The sequence below is a fragment of the Tympanuchus pallidicinctus genome, unplaced genomic scaffold (assembly GCF_026119805.1).
Source record: "Tympanuchus pallidicinctus isolate F22 unplaced genomic scaffold, pur_lepc_1.0 scaffold75, whole genome shotgun sequence".
NCBI classification, from domain to species: domain Eukaryota; kingdom Metazoa; phylum Chordata; class Aves; order Galliformes; family Phasianidae; genus Tympanuchus; species Tympanuchus pallidicinctus.
The window spans coordinates 19,801-40,534 of record NW_026294797.1 but is presented as its reverse complement, the minus strand read 5'-3'; the positions used below and the strand labels follow the sequence as shown (position 1 = coordinate 40,534).

The window sequence follows — 20,734 nt, the reverse complement described above, 5'->3', positions numbered from 1 at the left end:
TTCTGGCACATCTCCCATGAAAAACAGCATGATTCAAACACCTGTGTTTCTAAAGATGAAAAACATCCAGTAAGCAGCAACGAGAGGCTCTGTCTTTCAATCTTTCCGAAGGGAGAAGTGTTCATGTCCACTTTACCTGACCACACCAACACGGCCCCAGCTGTCAGAGCCCTTCTGCCATAGCACAAGCAGACTGCACGCACACTAAAGAGCACGCACAGCCCCTCCTGAGCTCCTGGAGCCACGGCTCCCCTTCAGAGCTCCACAGGTTACTGGTGTTTCACACTGATGCAGCCTCACTAAAGCTTGGTAGGTGTCAAAGAAGGCCTGCAGAAGGCAAGAGGCGGCAGCCAGAGGACAGGACATTTTCCATTTATTATCCTTTTGTTGCAATAATCTGACTTAGCCTAACTTTCCTGGGTATTTCTCAGTTGTAACATCTGCGTATTCATTGGTTATGCATTAGGGTACATTCTAATGTACGTGCTGAGAATTGTCTCATGTTAAGCTACATCATCATCTGTTTTCCACTAATTTTTGTTCTTTGCAGTAGGCATCATAGGTGAGACTGACCTGGAAAGTGAAGGTGTGACGACTTGGAAAATCAACCCACTGCTGGGGAGAAAACGCCAGGACACCCTCTGCAGGTTCCTTCCCCATCCGCCTGGGGCAGTGGCAGCAGAGCTGAAGATGAGAGTCCAGAAGGCACTCAGACAGAAGTGAAAATCCAAGCCGTGAAAGTAAGAATGAAGTCTTTGCAGAAGTTTGTGTCACTGAATTCAGAGAACTGTTCTCAAACCTCGAAGACATGACTGTCTTCATTGGCGAGGAATCAAACGTGCAGCAGAGGAAACACTCTCTGGCTCCTTTCCCTGTGCCCCAGGTCTGTTCTGACACTGGCAGCGAGGCGCAGATCTTGTGCTCCTCAGGGGGAGAAAGGAGCGACAGCTGAATCCAAACCTCGAGTCGGCTTGGGCTGGTAAAATCCCTCCTACAGTGTCTGTAGGAATGAATGGATTTCAGGGAGAGATTTCCAAGAAAAGCAGCATGTTTGATGGAATGATTCAACTTCAAAGCTGCATCAGTCACTTCAGTCACCTGTTGTGCAACACCAAAAAGGAAAACAAAACCCCACCTGCAGGGCAAAATCGGGATGAAGTGAAAATTGAACGGGTTTTGGAGCCATTTCAACATTTTTCCATCCCCCAGAATGAGAAGAAGCTGTAAAGGAGCTAGAAGCCTCTCTGGGTAAACTAAAAGAGGTGGGGTAATGTAAGGATGCTGATTGCCTGAAGTGCCATTGGACTTGGTGTTTGTTATCTGGAGCCATCGTGCGTTTGCCAGCTTCAGTGCTTCTCTCTTTAAAGCACTTGCAACACGGAATTGGAAGTTGATCAGATGGCTTTAATAGTGCAGCTGACAGGAGCTGTGAGTGCTGCTGGAGCCCTGTTGTGTGCAGCTGTCTGCAATGGGTGCATGGAGCAGCACTGAACAGCTGCAGCTGTTTCCTGCAGACAGACACGCAGACATAACCCTGCCTTCTGCCTTCTGCCTGTGCTTTTCTGTTATTTCCTAGCATCCTGCAAGCTTTCTTTGTTGTTTGGATTTTGTCTCTAGCTTTGCTTTGCGATTTTTTCCTTTGCTCTGCTGTCGAAGAAGTGTTGAATCCCAGCCTGAAGCACCGAGGGAGCAGCTGAGGAAAGGAGCCGGTGAGCCCTGGGAGCACAGCTGAAGGCAATGGAGCTCCGTGGCTGGAAGGGGCGGAGCCTGGCTGCCCCTCCTGGAGCTCCTTTAGGGGCTGAGTGGCCAGGGGGAAGGGTTTGTTTCTGGAAGGTTCTGTGCTGTGGAGTTTGTTGTGTGGGTGAATCCTTGGAGATGGTGAGCAGTGCTTTTTGTGCCTCTGTAATGTATTGCTGTTGCTCTGGTGCTTCTGCTGCTACGTGTGTGATGGCTTTCTTTCTAATTTGCTTTTTGTGTTGTGCCTTCTGTCACACACGGGCGGGGGGGGGTGGGCCGTCGGCTGTGGGCCCAAGTGGGGGGGGGGTGGGGTGGTGCCGTGGGTGCTGTGGGCTGTGTTTGTGGGGGGGGGGGGGGGGGGGTCGATGAAAAGTGGAGTGGGTGGAGCTGTTGGCTCTGGGCCGAAGGGGGGGGGGGGGGGGGGGGGAGGAGGTCCGGGGGGGGGGGTGAGTGGGAGGTAGGGGAAACTGTCAGCTCTGGGCCATTCTGGGCCAAACGGGTTGGGGGGGGGGGGGGAGGGGAGGGGTGCGAAGGGGGTGGAGCTGTCGGCTCTGGGCCAAGAGAGGGGTGAGGGGGGGTGCTGTCAGCTCTGTTCCAAAGGGGGGGGGCCTGTCGCCTCCAAGCCAGGTTTCTGTTTCTTTACATACTGCAGTGTTGCTGCAGCTGCCCATCTGTATTGTGTTTGCTTTTTTTGTTAGTGAATGTTAAAACATATTTTGTCTGTTTTGGCTGTTGTCCCACTTTTTTTTTGTGTTTTGCAGGTGAGCTGGTGCTGGAAGTTGGTGGTGTCACTGTATGAATGAAGGTCAGTTCAGGAGTAGCTGCTGATAGGAGGAATGAGGTCCACGTTGATGAACTGCAGCCTCTCCTGGTAAGCTGTCAGAGCCGGCAGTAACCATGTGTGTCCTTGTGAAAACCGGAGGGCTGGCTCATCCAAGTGCTTGCTGATTGATGTGTGCGAGCATCTGCCTTCTGCTACTGAACGATCAGAAAACTGCACGTGCTGAATCATGACAGCTTGTGCGGAAATTGTGACTACGCTCTGAAATATTTCCTTTAGTGATAAACTGTGTTTTGGCGCTTTGGTGGTCCTGTCTGTGATCTGGAGCAGTGCATGTCTTGCAATCCTTGTGTGCCTGTTTCCATGAACCTTCCTTTCTTTCCCTCTTCCGAAGAAGTGCTGGGTGCTTTTGGGGGAATCACGCAGGAGGCTGTCAGAAAGCCGGCTGTGATTTTCCTCCCATGAAGGGACGCAGTGGGAATGGAGTGTGAGTGCCACCAAGCAGAAGTGAGCTGCTTATGTGGTTGGTGAAAGATATGATCTTGATGATTGATTATGAGCAGTTGCAGTGCGATAGGGGACATGAAGTAACTGTTTGTTTGGGAGTTCAGGGAAGAGCCATGAGAAGTGAAATGGCAGTTTGTGCTTTGGCTGTCCAAATGGTGGAGCTTTACTGGAGTGAAAGGTGTGTGCTTTGTGTAGGCAGGCCCCGGGTTGATTTCTGTAAGCAGGCCCCCTCTCAGGTTGGTCTTTGCTTGCTGTGCTGTGCCTACCTGCCTGCTCTTTGCTTGCTGCATCTGGTACCAGTGGTTGTGGCCAGGCTCCCCAGGGCTGTGGGCCTGGTCCTGAGCTGCTGCAGCTGAAAGACCATCTGCGTTTGGGTTGTCCTTCCTGGAGCATCAGGTTGGACTTGGTGATCCTTGTGGACGCTTACAACTTGGGTTTCTGTGATCTTGGTGGCTTACGTGGAAAATACCAGATGACTTTTTATCCCCTCATGTTTTCATGGCAGTTAACGTTGCAGTTTCACTTGTAAATGTGAGAGTGAAGTTGGATAAGGGGAGGAGGGTAAGTTGCTTCTTTACTTGCTGTTGTCCCAGGTGGGTCTGTGTATTTAGTGCCCAAGTTGTGGTAGCTCTGTTACTGGGAATGTTCCCAATGGTCGTAAAAAGGCTCTGCTGCCAGCACAGAATTTGTCCACAGGACTGCCTGCTGGATTAAGTTGTGTAGATTGAATATCTGCTCTTTGAGATGGTCTGTTCTGTTCATTTTTTCCAAGACATCAGGTTTGGAGGTCACTGAGATGTACGGATTAATCAATCCCTTGCATCATGTTTGAGCTTGAAGCAGTTGAATCGTCCCCCACAGCACTGTTATAAAACCTTATAATGGCTTTGGGATCGCAGCTCTGTGCTGGGCTGTGCCACTGAACCGTGTTGGTGTTTGATGCTCTGGGTGGATTTTATTTTTTAAGCGAGCACTGGGAACCAGTGGAGTTGAGCAGAGCAGCCTTAGTGGTGTGGTTGTATCAGTTGTGCCTGATTTTGTGATGACAGGTGGCCTTTTAGTGGAGTTCAGGCTCTGAGCCCTCAAAGCAGTAATGGGACGAGTTGTGTGTGATAGCAAGGCTGATCCAGAAAGGTTTGATGAAGCTGTCCCAGAAGAGTTGCCGGTCCTTAGCAGCCTGGCTGGTGTGTGATGTACATTCCTGAGACGTTCCTTCCTCTGTGTTTGATGAAGTGGATGCTGTTACATAAGGGCATTAAGGCATTGGATCGTGGCTTCAGAGCACAGTGCAGGCAGTTGGAAGGCAGGAAGGTGACGAGTTGGAATCATAGTGTGGGCCCAAATTCAGCAAAGCATTACTGCTAAACAGGGGCCTGGGGTATGTTTTAAGTTTTTGTGATTCCTGTGAGACTTGAACGCCTGTTTGTCGGTTTGCAGTGCAGGTGCCTAGGAGCCATGTTTTTCCTAGGGCGAGCGGTGTGCTTGCGTAGCTTGTGTGCTCTTGAGCAAGGGCATGGTAAAAAGCAGTCCTGGATGTTGGGTGAGGAGCAGGGAGAGAGGCGAGCCCAGTGTGGAGACAGCAGGGGAAGCAGCTGGCTTCCACCCAGCGCCCCGGTGGAGTGGCAAGGTGATGAGATGAAGCAGCATTGAAGGTGTTTTTCCAGGAGCTGTGACTTCCAGGGCTTGGGAGCAGAGCTGTCCCTGGGGTTGCTTTCACGGGACACCACCCAGCCCTCCTCAGGACCCACGGAGAGTGTGTGGGTGACAAAGGTGTCACTGAGCGACAGCTTCAGGGTGGGAATGCGGGGAACACAGCGCCCAGGGGGGAGATGGGCAGCCTGGGGAGGTGGGGGGGAAGGTCAGCCGCAAGGAGAAAGTCTGCCCCCATTGGAAAAAAGGGCCTGTTGAATGCCTTGGGTGAGATGTTGGAGAACAGGAAGTCAGTGAGGTGAAAATGTGCCACCTGGGTACCGTTTGAGCCCCCCAACCCCACAAGTGCTGAGCAAAGCTCTCCACGCCCCCTGGTGCTCTTTGCAGTTCCCCAGTCAGCTCCCGTTGCCTCTCGGCGTTGCCTCGACTCTCCTTGTGCAAAGTCGGTGCCCCCGATGGAGATGTTCAGCCTGGAGGAGCTGGAGGAGCGGCAGCTCTTGGCTGCCTGCAGCCACCCCAGCATCCCCAGAGATGGGCACGGGGACCTGGGGGGGCTTTGGTGCTGCATGAACGACTGCAGGCAGAGGTGTAGCAAAGGGAACGCAGAACATTTAATAGTGGAATGTACAAAACAGTGCATAAATGACAATATTCCCGACCATTTCCCACCCCTAACAACAGGGGCCCCTAACAGCCCCCCCTGCTCCCTCCCACCAATATTTTCTTCCCCCTCCAAAAAACTTCCCAGCCTCCCTAAAATCCCACACCAGCAATTCCTTCCTCCCAATTCCAGCAATTTTGGAGCACAATATTATCAGAGTTCAATTTCTGACCCAGAATTGCCACCCCACAAAATTCCTTCCCCCTCTGGTGGCAGGCGAGATCCGTGCCCGGTAGCTACCCTTCCCTCCTCCTTGGCATGACTGCAAGTGCTTTGGCTTCCTCCAGAGAGATGCTTTGCTCTGACTGGCAGCCTCAGGCTCCTTCTGGGCTGGCGACCCTGCAATTGCATCTGTGCTGGAGGAAGCAGCACACCCAGTAGCTACCCTTTCCTCCTCCCAGGCACGGATGCTAAGATTCTGGCCTGCTCCAGACTGGGTGGGCATCTGTGCTTTGCCCTGGCGGTTCATTCTTTTCCTTGGTTTGTTGGTGTTGCTGCTGCTGCTGGCAGGGTTGTTGCTGGTTTGCACTGTGCCCAGAAAGCGTCCCGAGTCCTCGTGCTGGCTGCCGTGCTGACAGCGGCAGCTTGGCCTAGCGCCGGCGTTTGTGGCGTGGCGCACGGTGGCAGCGTGGCAGCTTCCTGTCTGTGGCTGGGATGCTGCCAGCGTGCTGCCTGTGCGCGGTGCTCTGGCCTCTGGTGGTGGAGCAGGCGGGCGTTGGGCTGGTGGGCGGCGCGGTGCTGTCCCCGTGGTGCTGGTCTGCCAGCCGGCAGGAGATGCATCCGGCTGGCAGTGCGAGGTGCCTGAGCAGCACGTGGGGCTGTTTGTGCGGCGCCTCTTCCACGAGCCGCCCAGTGCGCAGCAGAGGAGGCACGGGGCGCTTGGCTGGCTCGGTGCTGTCCCCGTGGTGCTGGTCTGCCAGCCGGCAGGAGATGCAGCCGCGTGGCAGTGCCAGTCGGGGGAGAACCACCCGGGGCTGCCTCTGCTGCACCTCTCCCATCGGGTGTGCAGTGCTGGGCGATGGAGGTGTGGGGGAAGGCAGTGGGCTGGGCAGTGCCAGGCGGGTGAGAATCACCCGGGGCTGCCTTCGCAGCACCTCTTCCATCAGGTGTGCATGGTTTGGCGATGGCGGTGTGGGAGCAGCCAGGGCGCTTGGCACGGGCAGCTGAGGGGATGCTGCCTGGTGCCCAAGTGGGTTGTTGAGGAGCCCAGGTTCAGCATCTGTGTCGCTGCTGAGCTCCCGGCTGGCCCTGGGGGAGTGAGGCAGCTCTGTGATGGAAGAGGAGTTGAGGCTGCTGGAGGCACGTGCGCTCGGTGGTTCTGTGGCAGTGGTGCGCTGCGTCAGCTCTTCCCTTTTGCAGCTGTCCAGAGCACTCACAGCTTCTGGAATAGCAGAACATCCCCCGGAACGATGATGGCAGCCTTCCCACCCCCGCTTGGTGCAGACACCCACCGGTCATCTGTGCAGACCACAAACTCACCATCAAGCCAGGTGAGCAAACGGTCGATTTCCACATGGCCGGCAAGACTGTTGGTGCTGGGTCTGTCTTCTGGGCAATGGAAGAAATGCCCAGTGGGGCAATGCCAGCTTTCCCCCAGCCACTCAGAGCAGACAGCCCCCAGCAGCTGTGCTGCTCCCAAACTCACCGCTGTTGATCCACGTGAGCAGATCGTCCATGTCTGCGGTGTCGTGCAGGATGCCTGGGTTGGCTGTCACTTCTGAAGAAGCAAGAAAATCCCCCGTGGGGCACTGCCGGCTTTCCCGCGCCCACTGGGTGCGAGCACCCCCCCGCCAGCTCTGCTGCCCCCAGACTCACCCTGGTTGATCCACGTCAGGAGCTCAGCGATGTCCTCGGCGATTTCCTCCGGGGTGTCTGCGCTCGTTGTGGCTGCTGGAAAAGCAAGAGCATCCCCAGTGGGGCGGTGCCAGCTTTCCCACAGCCCCGTGGAGTAGCCAGCCTGCCGCCTGCCCTGCAGCCCCTGAACTCACGGCCTGATTGCAGCGAGGCAGTGCTGCAGGTGAGCGGAGCCGTGGCAGGGTGGGGGCACACGTCGGTGGGCGCTGGGTGCCCCTGGTCGTCCGAGAGCAGCACGGCATCTTGGAAGGTCTCCATCGGTGGCTCCCAGGTGGCGGGCAGGGTGCAGGGCCCGGGGAGCACCTGCTCCTGCAGGGAGGGTACCTGCAAAAGAGCTGGGGAGGGGCCGGGGCGCCCGGGGGCCTGTGGCAGGTAGGTGCCTGTGGGCTGCGGGGGCTCCGCGTGGAGGGGCACGGCCCCAGGCCACAGCCCCATCGGCCGCTGGGCTGGCAGCGTCCCTGCAGACAGGGGACGTCCTGAGCAGGGAGCAGGGGCGGGGGGGGGAGCCGTAGCTGGGTGCAGCCCCCCAGGTAGGAGCAGCAGCACCGGTGAGTGCAGCCCTGCAGTTGAGGTCAGGCCCACAGGTGGCAGCTGAGCCAGGACTGGGGTCGGCCCCCCGGGTGGGAGCTGCGCTGCCTGTCCCCAGGCACCTGGTAGCCCGGGCCAGACAGAGGCCTGAGGTGCCAGGTGGGTGGCAGTGGGGACAGGGAAGGGTTGGGGGGGTACCGGCATCGGTCCGCGGACGGTGGGCTGCATCCAGGCGGGGTCCGGTGGCGGCACAGTCGCGTCAAAGAAAGTGGCGTCGGGTGTCAGAGGCACCGTCAGCGCTCGAGGGAATCTCTCTGTGGGGAAATGCCAGACGGGGCGCTGGGCTGAGACCCGGGGCATTGGGATGGGATCCAGGTCACAGGAGTGGGATCTGGGTGCTGGGGTGTGATCTGGGTCACAGGGGTGTTTTCTGCAGCTCTGGGCTGAGATGTGGGCTCACAGGGGTGAGATGTGGGGCGCTGGGGTCAGCTGGAGCGTCAGAGCAGGGGGAGCTGCTGCCTTACCTGCCATGACAGCTGGAGAGTGGCAGTTGGGGGAGCCCCTCCCCCCACGGGGGCTCTGTGACCGTTGGGCTCAGCCCCTTTCCCCCCGGCTTGCCGTGCTTTGCCTTTTCGTACCCAGACATCCTTCCCATCCCCGTTGTTTCCCATCCCCAGGATCAGTGACTGTATGGATGGGCTTTTTGCAGCCCAGTGCCCTTCCTTCCCAAGGGTCTGCCCATCCCAGTAGGGATTTGCCATCCCTGCATTGCCTTCTCACCCCACGGATGGTTTCCCCTCCCACTCAGGATATCCTGTGCAAGCAATTGCCAGTCGTCACCATCCAAAACCGTGCTTTGCCCGTGTCTAAGGACTTAAACTGCCAGCATCAGGCTGGGAATGTGTGGAACACAGCGCCCAGGGGGGAGACGGAGACAGCCTGGGGAGGTGGGGGGGGAAGGTCATCCGCAAGGAGAGAGTCTGCCTCCATTGGAGTAAAGGGCCTATTGAATTCCTTGGGTGAGATGTTGGAGAACCTGGTGCTCATTGCCGTTCCCCAGTCAGCTCCCATTGCCTCTCGGCGTTGCCTCAACTCTCCTTGTGCAAAGTCGGTGCCCCCGATGGAGATGTTCAGCCTGGAGGAGCTGGAGGAGCGGCAGCTCTTGGCAGCCTGCAGCCACCCCAGCATCCCCAGAGATGGGCACGGGGGCCTGGGGGGCTTTGGTGCTGCATGAACGACTGCAGGCAGAGGTGTAGCAAAGGGAACGCAGAACGTTTAATAGTGAAACGTACAAAACAATGCATAAATGACAAAATGAGGTCATTGGTTTAGCTGTGTGCTAAGTGGGGGTGGTGAGCAGGAGATTGGCACGCGATACCTTTTGTTTAAAATGGCAGTGAGATTCAAGTGTGCTGCAGACCTTGGTGGTGGGCTTGCTGCAGACCTGTGCTGTCTCAGCTCCATGATGTATCTGGTGTTAAATGCAATTTCTTTGGCATGCTCTGCTGTCCAAGCTCACAACATCTGGGTTCTCATATCCTGAATGTGCTTTTCTTCCCAGAAGCAATGAGGAGCCCTGGGTGGCCTTGCTCTTATATTTATCTGAAGTGCTCTGCAAATCATTGTTGTGCCTTACGACAGGCAGGTTTGTTTTCAAGCCTTCTTACAGGCAGGAAACCACACAAAGGAACAGAGTTGGGGATCACCCCCCCCCCCAGCCAACGGGCCTATTGAGGTCCTGGCAGGACCCCCCTGGGCCAACTGGTCTTTTATCTCCATTAGACCTTGTTCTGCTGTGGAGAGCAGGTGGGAGCAATTCACTTGTCTGGCAAAGGGGTGGAGCCTGGTTCCAGCCCTCCCTGACCTCATTTTTTTTGTCATTTATAAATGACAAAAAGAAAAGCAGGATGCCTAGATACTTTTAATTTTTGAAGGTACAGTCAGTTCACTTATTTATTGCATGTAAGAAAAGCAAGAATGAGTGCTTTGGTCCAATGTACAGCAAGGAAGTGCTCAGGTGTGCTGTCGGTACTCATACCTCTAATATTACTGCAGCTTTATCTGTCTTCCTCATTTTAGTATGTAGCATCTTTTAAGGGGGGGAATATTGTTGAAAGCGATCATACTTTGGTGGTTTCTGGGTTCCTCTTGCTGCCTCCAGTTAGCCTGAATGAAGGATATGGAGTGGCAGCATTGCTGGGTGAACGCTGCCGTTACTGAGAGCAGAAGAGTGATTCTGTCTGTTGATGTGCCTTTGGTCACTGAGCACCGTGAGAGCATTCTGAGTATTTGTGTGTGTAGTTCAGGTGGCAAGTAGCCTAAAGACTGCTTGTGCACAAGTGACTGAGAGCACATCAGTGCCATCTGCATTGGAACACATTACCTCTGATTGTAAGCCTGAAAGTTCCTTCCAGTATTAAGGCCCAGGAAACTCATTAGCCATCTGACCTGGGACAAATCTGCCTTTTGTTTCTCATTACAGTCTTGTTTTTTCTTTGTGAAACTCCTTGGATCTGGTATTATCACACAGGACAGACTTCTGCACAGTGTGGTGTAATAGAATGAATGTTTCTTTCTTCTTTGCCAAATCCTGAAGGTGTTGCTTAGGCAGATTTCTCTATACCTCATTAAAAATAAGCCTGCTAAAGGAATAGATGAGGAAGGAATTGAAAGGACATGTTTTGTTGTGGTGGTGGTTTTTTCTGTTTGGTTTTGTTTTGTTGTTGTTTTCTGAAAAACGTCAGGGAGCAGATTTTCGTATTTTGAAGAATTTCAGAGATGTCTCTTCATGATAGAAGGCCTTCTGAGCAGCTGCATCTTATCAACAGCAAAGCAGCTGGATAGCTTTTGAGGTTCATATTATGCTGAGCAATGTGTTCATGGCAAATTGATCTACTGGGGTTATTTAATCTGGCTGAGTCAGCCATCTTTATAGCTGGAATATGCTGAGCACAGCTTGCAGCTCCCTCCTTTAGCTGTGTGTGTTTGCAAGGCTTTGTCCCCAGCAGAAACAGCACTTTTGCTGGGAGCTGTTTTGCTGCAGGACCAAACATCTTGCAGGACTGGTGATGTTTACCAGATACGCTTCCTAAAGAATAAGCATAGGCCAGAATTTTAGAGGGTAAGAATTGCAGAAGAAGCATGGCCCATAAACGGAAGCTTTGTAGGTGATTGAGGTCTCAGGATGCAATAAGCATTAAAAGAAACTAGGGATGACTTTTTTTCACTCAGAAGGTGGTGAGGTACTGGAACAGGCTGCCCGGAGAAGCTCTGGGTGCCTCTGGTCCTGATCATCCTGATCTAATGGGTGGCCTGTAGCAGGGGGATTGGAACTGAATGGTCTTTAGGTCCCTTCCGAATTGAGCCATTCTATGATGTTCAGTGTCAGAATTTGTGCAGTTAGTGGTTGCCTATGTGAAAACAAAGTCTGCAACGTTTCTTACTTTGAACAGAGAAGGGATCTTATTGTCTGAGGGCTGGTGGAATTAGGGGGATAGGGGATAATTTCAAAAATGCTGTTTGAAATCATAGTTTGGGACACTCCTCACTTTGCCCTCACTTTCTAGAGCATTTCTGAGCAAACTGAGTACTTCTCCCCCATTTCTGCTGCTGCTTTCAATAGCTCAGGAAGCTAGCACTCTCTTTCCTGGCAAGGGAGGGATGTAGGACTGACTCAGTTTCTGTGCAGGATGCTGAGAATGAAGATGCTCCGTAGATGATCATTAGTAATGTAAGGCTGTCCTCTTCCTGGCAAAGCCATTGGCACTGAGTCTGCTAGGAGTGAAGCAGCACTGCAGTGCCAGGCAGAGCTCCCATTCCCTTCTTCCTTCCCCACCATCATGTGCTCCTCAACAAATTTTCCACTGTTTACTTAGAAATCCGTAAAAGAAAAGACTGAGGCTGAAGAAGCTCCACCTGGGGAAGTCAAGGTGGATGAAACCCCTGCTGCTGCTGCTGTGGGAAAGGAGGCCATCCCTGCTGAGCCAGATGAGCCAACAGAGCAGGCTGCGCTGAGTGATCTGTCCCCCATCTCCCAGCCTCATCTGGGCCATCTCTCATCACAGTGAGTGTGCCTGCTGTATTTCAGCCATCCCCTCCGTTCCTCATCATGGCTGGTTTTGTCAGCGTCCAGCTGTGTCACAGCATGCCTCTCCAGCAACATTTGCTCCTGTTGGTCCCAAAATGTCATTCCTTTTAAGACTGGCATTTTAGCTGGAAGTTCACCTGCATGGTCTTACAGGCAGTCAGAGGTCAGTGCAGAGCATCAACAAAAGGTTTTCAGGTATGCAGATACTCTAGCCTTGCATGGATCTTTCTGTGGAGCTGATTGTGTTTCACATTCCTACTGGGGGCAATGGCTCAGGCACTGCAAGCCTGATTGTGACATTTATTAACATAGGGGAACAGCATTAGGAAAGCGTACAAACAGAAGTGAAGAGTGGCTTGGAAATAGTCTGAAGCTCTACTCAACCAGTGTCAGGTTGGTTGTGTGCTGGTGGTGTTGGACCACTGCAGAAGCCACTCATGATACCACGCAAACTGTGTGCAGCAGAAGGCTCTGGAGTACAGCTGTAGTTTAAAGGACTTCTCAAGGACAGAGAGATGATTTTGCCTGGATAGTTGCAACTGCGTCACTGGATTAAAAACTGGTATCAAATGTGCATGAAATGAAAAGGCAGGCTGAGCTTTAGTTGCAGCATGTGCCTGGTTATCATCTCTCCCTTGCTCCTATCTTCCTAACAGGGTAAAAAGAATTTGTTGTAGATGGAAATGGGGACAGTTTTCTGCGTGCTGTTCTGGAGAACTTTGAGAGAGAGGGAGGATGATCCCTGTCTAATCCTTCCTATTTGCTCTGGATTCCTACCTGTGAGAGCAGCATCGTAACGGTAGAAGACAAAGCTCCAAAACCTTCATTACCTGAGTGCTAATTAGATGGCAGGCTGGGGTGCAGCACCACTCATCCGTTCACTGGCCCTGTCCTGTGACCTGTTTTGCTGCCTCACCATCACTGAGGCATTCTCAGTCCGTGTTCTTTCATGCTCCAAATGGCTGCAGAGCTGTTGGAGAGGAAGACAGTGAGAGAGGGGCAAGTGAGTGGCAATCCAGGAGGATGTCATAGGTATTAAATAGAAGTCAGACAGTCCTGACTGGATTTATTTTCATTTTCTGTTACCTTTAGAATGCAAAGTTGTCTTTACCAATTTGGAAGAGATGTCTAGGAAAATGAGCTCCGTGTTGATGTCTTAAAAATTCAGAAGTAGAATTATTCATTTGGCTCTGAGGGGCAATGATTCCAGGAATTGCTTTCCAGGACTTGCGAAGGAGAGTCTTGAACATCAGGATTAACAGCAACCGTGATCAAAGCTGAGGACATTTCACTGAGATGCAGAATATGAAAGCATGTCATTTCTCAGTAGCAGCTCAGCGTTCATTCACTTTGAGTGATGAGTTATTTAAAAGTGGAGTGATAAAATATTAATAATATCTTTCTGATAGGAATCTTTTATTGATTTTAGTAATTGCAAGTTTGCGGTGACAGCCCCTCATCAGCACAATTTCTCTGTGATGAATTTACTGCCAAGCCACGTTAATTGGTAGAATGTATGGCAGTCATTAGTTGTTGCAAGAGCTTTGAGTAAATTTTCTGGTAGGGCTCTCATTTAAACTAGGAGGGGTAGTGCAGAGAACAGGGTACAATTCCCTGCTCAGGAGTTTTGGGTTCTGTTACTTACAGTTTCATAATCAGCCTGAAGTGCATTGCCAAACACTTCATTCCCAGAGCTCATCTTAATTGCTGCATGGGATCTTACTGCATGTCCTTGTTGTGATCCATCGGTGCCACAGAACAAATAAATTTCTGTTAGGTGCTGGCGACCTTTGAATTCTTATTTTGGTTGCAGGGAACAAAATTTTTCACAGTTACAGGGACAGAATCACCACGTGCTGCAGAAGAGCTGAAGCGAATGGTAAGAAGTCCTTCTTGCGTGGACTTTTGCCCACAGAAACTGTTTTGTTTCTTCTTTCCGTAGTGTGTAAAATCCAAAGGATACAGTCTAAAATATATAGTTTATTAACCACTGATTGATTTCAGTTTCAAATAATAATATCCCTCTCACCACATCAATTTTTCAAAGTCAGGCAAAGATGACAAGTGTACAGGACAAAGAGAAATCGTAGCAAGTCTTGTTATTTTGTTGTCCTATCTGTGAAATGCTGCACACAGAGTTCACAGCACTACTCAGAGATCAGCTATTTTGACTTCCAGATGCTCCTTGGTTTGGAAAGAGCCTTTTTGTGCTTTGGGTCTGATGCTTGCCTGGCCTTTAATATTCTCTCATTCCATCAGTCAGACACTCAGCTAAACACAGTGATTTTCAAAGCTTTGTGTGGGCACATATGAAACTGCCAGCTGGAAGCTCTCTCAGACACTGAGTAGTGACAGAGGCCAAGAAAGAGCCTTCAGCTTAGAGATGTCTAATGATGGCTGAATCCCACTGTAGGTACAACTCGTGGCACCCAAACTGCAGACTGTATGATCTGGGAGAGCAGTGCAAAGAAGAGTGGTCAGCTGTGTCTGAAAGCTGAGCGTGGAGCCAAGTACAGATAGAGCCATGTATGAGGCCATTTAAAGGTAAAACATTTCTTTCAAAAATGGGGGAGAACTGATGTAGAACAGTGTTCTTCTGTTCTAAGTCAGCAGAGGCAGATTGCACTCTGTTTATGGAACTGCAGCATTACTTAGGCACTGTTTCAGTAATCCTATTTACTAGACGTTTACGCCTGGCGTGGCATAAAAATAAACATTGCACTGCCGTGCTTCCCTGCTAAAACTCAGTCATCCTTACCATCCCGACTCCTAACTAATCAAAAGATCAGTGCTGCTAACTTTACCAGTACAAAATAGTCCTTAAGAAGTAAGGGCAACTCTCCTTACCTTTCTCTTTCCCAAAAAATCTGCTTCCAGTTATGCTTGAAACGAGCCCTCATTTAAAAGCATATGTATGAATGCATCAAATTTTGAATGAGGCCCAAGCTGTAAGCTTGGTTGATGGAATTCTTATGGGAAAGAGTTTCCAGGTTACTGATAGGAGAAGGGTAGGGACAAACACATTCCTGACATAGAGCAGTGCTCATTTCTGAAGGCAAATTGGCTTCTAAGTACAGCTTATTAAGAAATTCAGCACTTTTTAATAGTACGAGTCAGAAAAGTGTTTCTGTACCAACTTGCCATTGCCATCAGACGCATGGCTTTTATGAGGCAATGGAAATATTTGTTTACCTCTCCTGTTTAAAAAAATAAATAAATAAATAAAAATTAAGCGACATGCTGTAGCAAGCATGCATGCTTTGCTGGAGTAAGAAATAATTATATTTTGCAGTTGAAGCTTGTGGGATTTTTTTTCTTTTTAAAACCCTATACAGTCTGTTTTAAAATTAATGTAAAAATCAGGTCTTCGCAGCATGGTTTGGCAGCTTGAAAGAAGAATTAATCCTGTATGTATAATAGAAAAGGTGATGTCACACTGCAGTTTTAGCAGGATAAAGCTGTGAGGGGTTTGCATGGTAACGCTGCTGTCAGCAGCTGCCTTGCCCTGGCGTCTGGACAGGTCTGGGTCTTATGAGGTGACTGCAGGAAGATGAGCTTAGAAAACACATGAGTGAAGTGAAGTTTGGATATAACGCAGCATCCTTTTATTAAACAAGATAACATGCAAGCATTTCAGATGAAACGTGCAGGAGTTTTGGTGTGGCAGGTGTGTGGAGGCAGTGAGCTGGAGGCTGAGCACTGAGGTCTGATCACAAGTGCTAAAGATGGTGATCTGCTCTGCCTGCACTCACACAGATCAGCATGACTTGTCTTCACCCTTACAGGGCTTTTGAAAAATCTGACATATGTATGTTTGCTGAGCAGCCTCAACATTTATTAGTGAAAGAGATTTCTATAAGGGGGCTTAGATTTACTTTTCCTCTGAAAAGCATCTTTAGAAATATCCTGTAATCTGCAGGAAGCCAAGACTGAGCAGAAGAGAAAAGCACTTCCAAGTGTTCCAAATGAGACATGAACTACAGCCATCTTGACTGTTTGTTGACCTAATCTGGACCTGAACCTCTTGATCCAGGCTGAGCAATAGCCAGAACTGAATCTAAACTCAAGCAGAAGGGATGTTGCTGACTGAATCCCAAAATGCTACAGTGGAATTGGAAGCCAGCAGGAGCACAACTGTCCCACAGAGTTTAGGAAATTGTACGTTTTTTCCTCTTCCAAACCTGGAACTTGTGCAGTTTTACAGCTTCTGTAGTAAAGGACCTTGTGTTAGATCCCATCTGTGCTGTGAGAAGTATTGTTTGGGGTGGGGAGCATCACTGTTCAGAGCAATTGATTCCTTGGACATCTTCATGGGTGCCACATTTAGAGCCACTGACACACGTCTGCTGTTTGAAATGTCAGGCACCCACTGCATGTACAGCTGAGTGTGGACCTGGAGGAAAGTGATTCTGCAGCACTGATGAGCTTTGTGACCCACCTCTTTGAACAATCCCCTGCCGTGTGTTTCAGCCCAACGCGTGTGGAAGAAGTGTTCCAGGAAGTTTTCCTGCAAACTGGTGAGTTACAGGGGCAGCAGCAGGTTATGATGGGAACATTCTGAGTCTTGGGTGGGAGAAATTGGAGGTAGCTGGAAAACTGTAAGGTCAGCAATGTTCTGGGCTGTTGCTTAATAAAACATTCATCCAGTATGGTGCTACTATGGAAATACTGATAGCAAAAGTACATAAAATTGACATTAGCACTTCCAGTGTGGTGATCATTATGTAATTAACAGGCTTTATTTCTCGTGGTTTTTTGCTGTGTTCTTGTTTTGTTCTGTTTTTATCTTATAGCTACCTTTATTTCAGATATATAGCAGCAAGAATCTTTCCACTCCCTGTATGCTGTCCGTTTAGTTCCCACCATTCATTTCATCGCATCCCATACGTGCCATTCTTCCACTGAGCTTGATTAATGCCAGTTTCTCTGCAGTCATTCCCTCAGCATGAGTAAGATGGTGACCATATTTCCTCTTTATACAGGAGAGTATCGGGGCAGGGGATAAGGAGACAACTGGAATTGCTGAGAAAGAGAGCGAGGTACGTATGAGCAGCCTCAGGAATGTGGTTGTGCTTTAATATCTTCAAGAGGAGTGTGGCAAAAATATATGTATGTCATCTGCATGTAATCAGTGTGCAGAGAATACAATATGACTGTGACCCAGCTGTGGTACCAGAACATTTCTCATTCAATGCAAGACCTACCTTAGAAACTGCCTGTTGCAGCAGTACAGACTGATAAATATTTTGGGGCAGAAAACAATCAGATCCATGAACAGAAAGTGGCATAATGCTGTTTCTATTGACATTTGTGGTGAAGAGAGAATATGCTGCATAGATTCACAGTAGCTTTTACATTTCCTTGAATTTGTTTGTCTAGCCTTCCTCTAAACAGCTTTAAAAAGGAAATGGAATTTTGATTCATCATTTGTTTTTCCTTGCACAGCTGAAAATAATCATGCCAAAAGTTCATTTTCTAAAATACAAATGTGGCACTGAATGAGGTAAATTACAAAGCAACTGAAAAACTCGGGGACATACTTTAATTTCTCTTTAGGTTGGCATGTTGAGGTAGATCAAACCCAGTTTCTATAGCTACAGGTGCTGATGCGCTGCAAATGAGTTGCACTGCTTGTCTAGCATTGTCTTATCACTGCCAAGTCTGGGCCAAGAAATGCCTTGCTCTGCCCTGAGCACAAAGGCTAAGCCTTTGAAATGCATCTTTCCTCTGTTCCAAACTAGGTGCCCTTGTAAAGTAACTTCTATCTGGTCAGCTAAACCTGCTTAGAGGAGCAGTATTACTGAATGCAGAAGAGATGCTGTCAGGGATCAGGCTGTTTGCTAAGCTGATATCCTGGCTCCAGTGGAGGACTGTCCTTCTGAGGCAACTTTCATAACCAGTTCTGCAGTATTACTCCAAAAGCCTTCCAAGACTTTGCAAGCAGTTGGTGTGCTCACTAAAGCATGATAATTAGTTCTTGATCTTATATGAGACAACTGAGCTGTAATTATGACTAACTGTCCTAAAAATTACCCAGTCCTTTTCTAAATCAAGCCGTGGAGCCAGATCTTCAGCTCTGGAAAATGGGGAGAGCACGGACAGTGAGCTCCTCCCAGGCCCCCAGCTGCAGACTCGGCTGCTCTCCTCCTCTTCATGGCCTCATTCTTGCTGCTGCTGAATCTGAGCACTGCACTGAGCTGACAGTTCTATGAGAGGATAATGCAGCCAGCTGCAGCCTGGGTAAAGAAGCATTCACTGTTTCTGCAACTCAAAGCCACGTGGCTCTGTTATCACAGCCTTCATTACATTGGATGGCCCTTGTTTTTTCTCCTGTGTGGCTGTGCAGATTTCAGTAACCCTTCTGCAGATAGCTGGTTTAGGATACTCTTAGTCTGTGTATTGTTATGGAAAACAGGTTTGTAGAGTTGGTTCTCAAAACGAAGTACGTGGCCCATTGCAGCTGGGTGTGGGATTCTTGTTCTGATTTCAGTGGAATTGAGTCTCCCTCTTTTTAGTTTAGTTTTGTTTTTTTCTTTATCAAAGGCATTTGATACTAATAGTGAGGTTCATTCAGCACTAGCACACATGCTTTTGTAAAAGCCATTTTTTAATTATCTATCTTGCTTTGGTTCTGTATTCTAAGGCACGGGAAATACCCAGTTCTGCATATGTGAACGTGCTGTGCATTCAGTGAGTTACAGCTACAGCTGTTGAGAGCATCACCCTTTCAGTGCTGACTGTTTGCGAGCTGACTCATGTCAATTAAAATTCTCCTCCACCGTAGAAGAAAATTGGCTGTACAAATGCAGTAAATAGAAAATAAACGTTGATCCTAATCACAACAGGCAGCAGGATCAGTGTGTGCAGCATGCTGTTAGAAGCACATGTGATGAAATCAATCTGATAGGCATTCTGTTCCCCTCCTTTCATACTGGTCTCTTCCAAGGCTTTTACAACCACCATTTATTTGAATACTAGCCTGGGTCAAGACTGCTAAATTGGTAATACTCTGTGAGACAGGTTTGCGTGCCTTACAAGTCACAGGAGAAGATGTCAACATCTGTCCATATCTTTTGATAATACTTCTGTTTGTGGCAGAGCATCCTTCCCTAGCAGAATTTTCAGTTGAAGCTAAAACTTCTCCAGTGGTTTCTGCAAAGCACTGGAGTATTTCCTGCTTTCAAGGACTGCAGAAGAATTTATTTACCACATCAGTTAATGTCAGCCAGTAGGGGTAGATAGAGCTGAACAACAGTGACTGAAGAATGATTGTGAACAAATGCAGGCAGTTCAGGTTGAGCTCAGAGAGCTGCATTGGTCTCATTCATGGGTGGAAAATCAAACTGAGGAAGCAGAGCATCAGGCTGTGAACTGAATTTCTGCTGAACTTAGCTTGACGCTGGTACCTAGAAAACAGCTTTTCTTTAGTGTTAAAAACTTCCTGAAGCCAATTGAATTGACAGAATGTGTTTTTTTATTTACCTTCACCATCAAGATGAATCTCCAATAAACTTAATTCAAGTGTATTACTGTAAACAAATACCAGTGTGTACCAACACAAATGTTGGGGTGATACATAAATTACCTATGCTGGAGGAAGGATTTAACAATGGCCTTCAGGAAGGTACTTTTCTATCCACCTTTCAATAACTGAAATGAAATGCATGCTGACTTTTCAACACAGACTAATGACGAATGATTCAGTCATATAAAATCTACTTGGGTCTTTATTTATGTTTCTTTCTTTTTTAAAATCAGCCTAGCTATAGGCTAACATTTTCTGATACCTGATGATATCTGAATATTTCTAACCTTCATCTAGCTGTAGAGTATATTTGCTTCAGCTAACATAGCCCAAGTTGCACATCTCTGTTCAAAAGGAGTCTAACTAATGCTCTTGAAGTCAGTCCAGGTCTAGAGATGGCAGACAGCAGCTGGAGCAGGCTTGCAGCCTGTTCCCTAGAGCAGACTTTCAGTAGCACAGGGGACCTCCGGGCAGTTTGCCAAGCTTCAACTCACCTTGAACCTGCAGGGCATTTCTCACACCACACAGCTTGGAGGCAAATCAGCCCTGAGAATGCAGTCCCATGAGTGTTTCAGAGAGCAGTGGAAGGAGGTTGTTGTATAGGTGTGAGAAAGAAGAGGCAGTGAGAACACATGAGCCTTGAGAAATGTTTCCTACACTAGCAATACCCATCTGAAACTCTACTGCATGTTGACAGGAAGGTTTTGTAAATGTCCCTCTCCTGCCTGTAAATCAGCTTTGTCATGTAAGCCTACCCCTGTGCTCCCTACATGGTGCTTCAGGTATAGGATGGCAGCCTCCAGTGCTGCTTTCTCCCTTGGGTCAGGAGAAACCCCAGTGAAACCAAAGCCAGGGGCCGGCAGCACCTAAGGAGATCGCAGAGTGCAGGATATCTCCAGCTGATATGCACAGCTCGTGTCCTGAAAGGTTTCTCCTTTTATCTTGCAGGTGGTGAGTGCTGCAGATGGGGCACTGGAGTGGAAGACAGTGTGGTGGTGGGATCAGGAGCTGGTGAGGGTGCTGCTCCCACGGAACAGGAGGCTGCTGCTGGAGGTGACAAACCTCAGGGAGAAGAAAAGGAGATCGATGTTTCCCAGGTACCTCATGTTGTTGTGTGGGGAGCATTAGAGGAATCCAGCCAGATCCAGCAGCTCCAGCACAGGCGAGGCTGATGCAGCTCCATGCCCCAGGGTCCAACAAGCAGTGAGGATGAGCATGTATTCTCAGTCAGTGCACACACAGAGCACACAGACATATTTGTACACACACAGACAGCCATGGGAATCAAAGGCAGGCACACGGGGTACTCACACAAACACAAGCATTACCGGAGGCCTCATCGCGTTCACCTCTGGCTGAGTAGGTAGAGCTCTACTAGTGAGAATACATGGATTTGTATGTACA

The 20,734-nt window shown here is 49.5% G+C and overlaps 1 long non-coding RNA gene across 2 annotated transcripts; it reads left to right on the top strand.

Annotated features, from left to right (window-relative positions):
- Positions 1–1,438: 1,438 nt before the first annotated feature.
- On the top strand, positions 1,439–20,428 carry LOC128072944 (uncharacterized). Of its 2 annotated transcripts, XR_008202535.1 has the most exons (5): positions 1,439–1,878; positions 2,499–2,608; positions 16,168–16,322; positions 16,788–16,844; positions 20,279–20,428. It is a non-coding gene; the product is annotated as an uncharacterized LOC128072944 (long non-coding RNA). The 2 variants fall into 2 exon arrangements; XR_008202536.1 differs by lacking the exons at positions 1,439–1,878; positions 2,499–2,608 and adding an exon at positions 13,174–13,684.
- Positions 20,429–20,734: the final 306 nt, after the last annotated feature.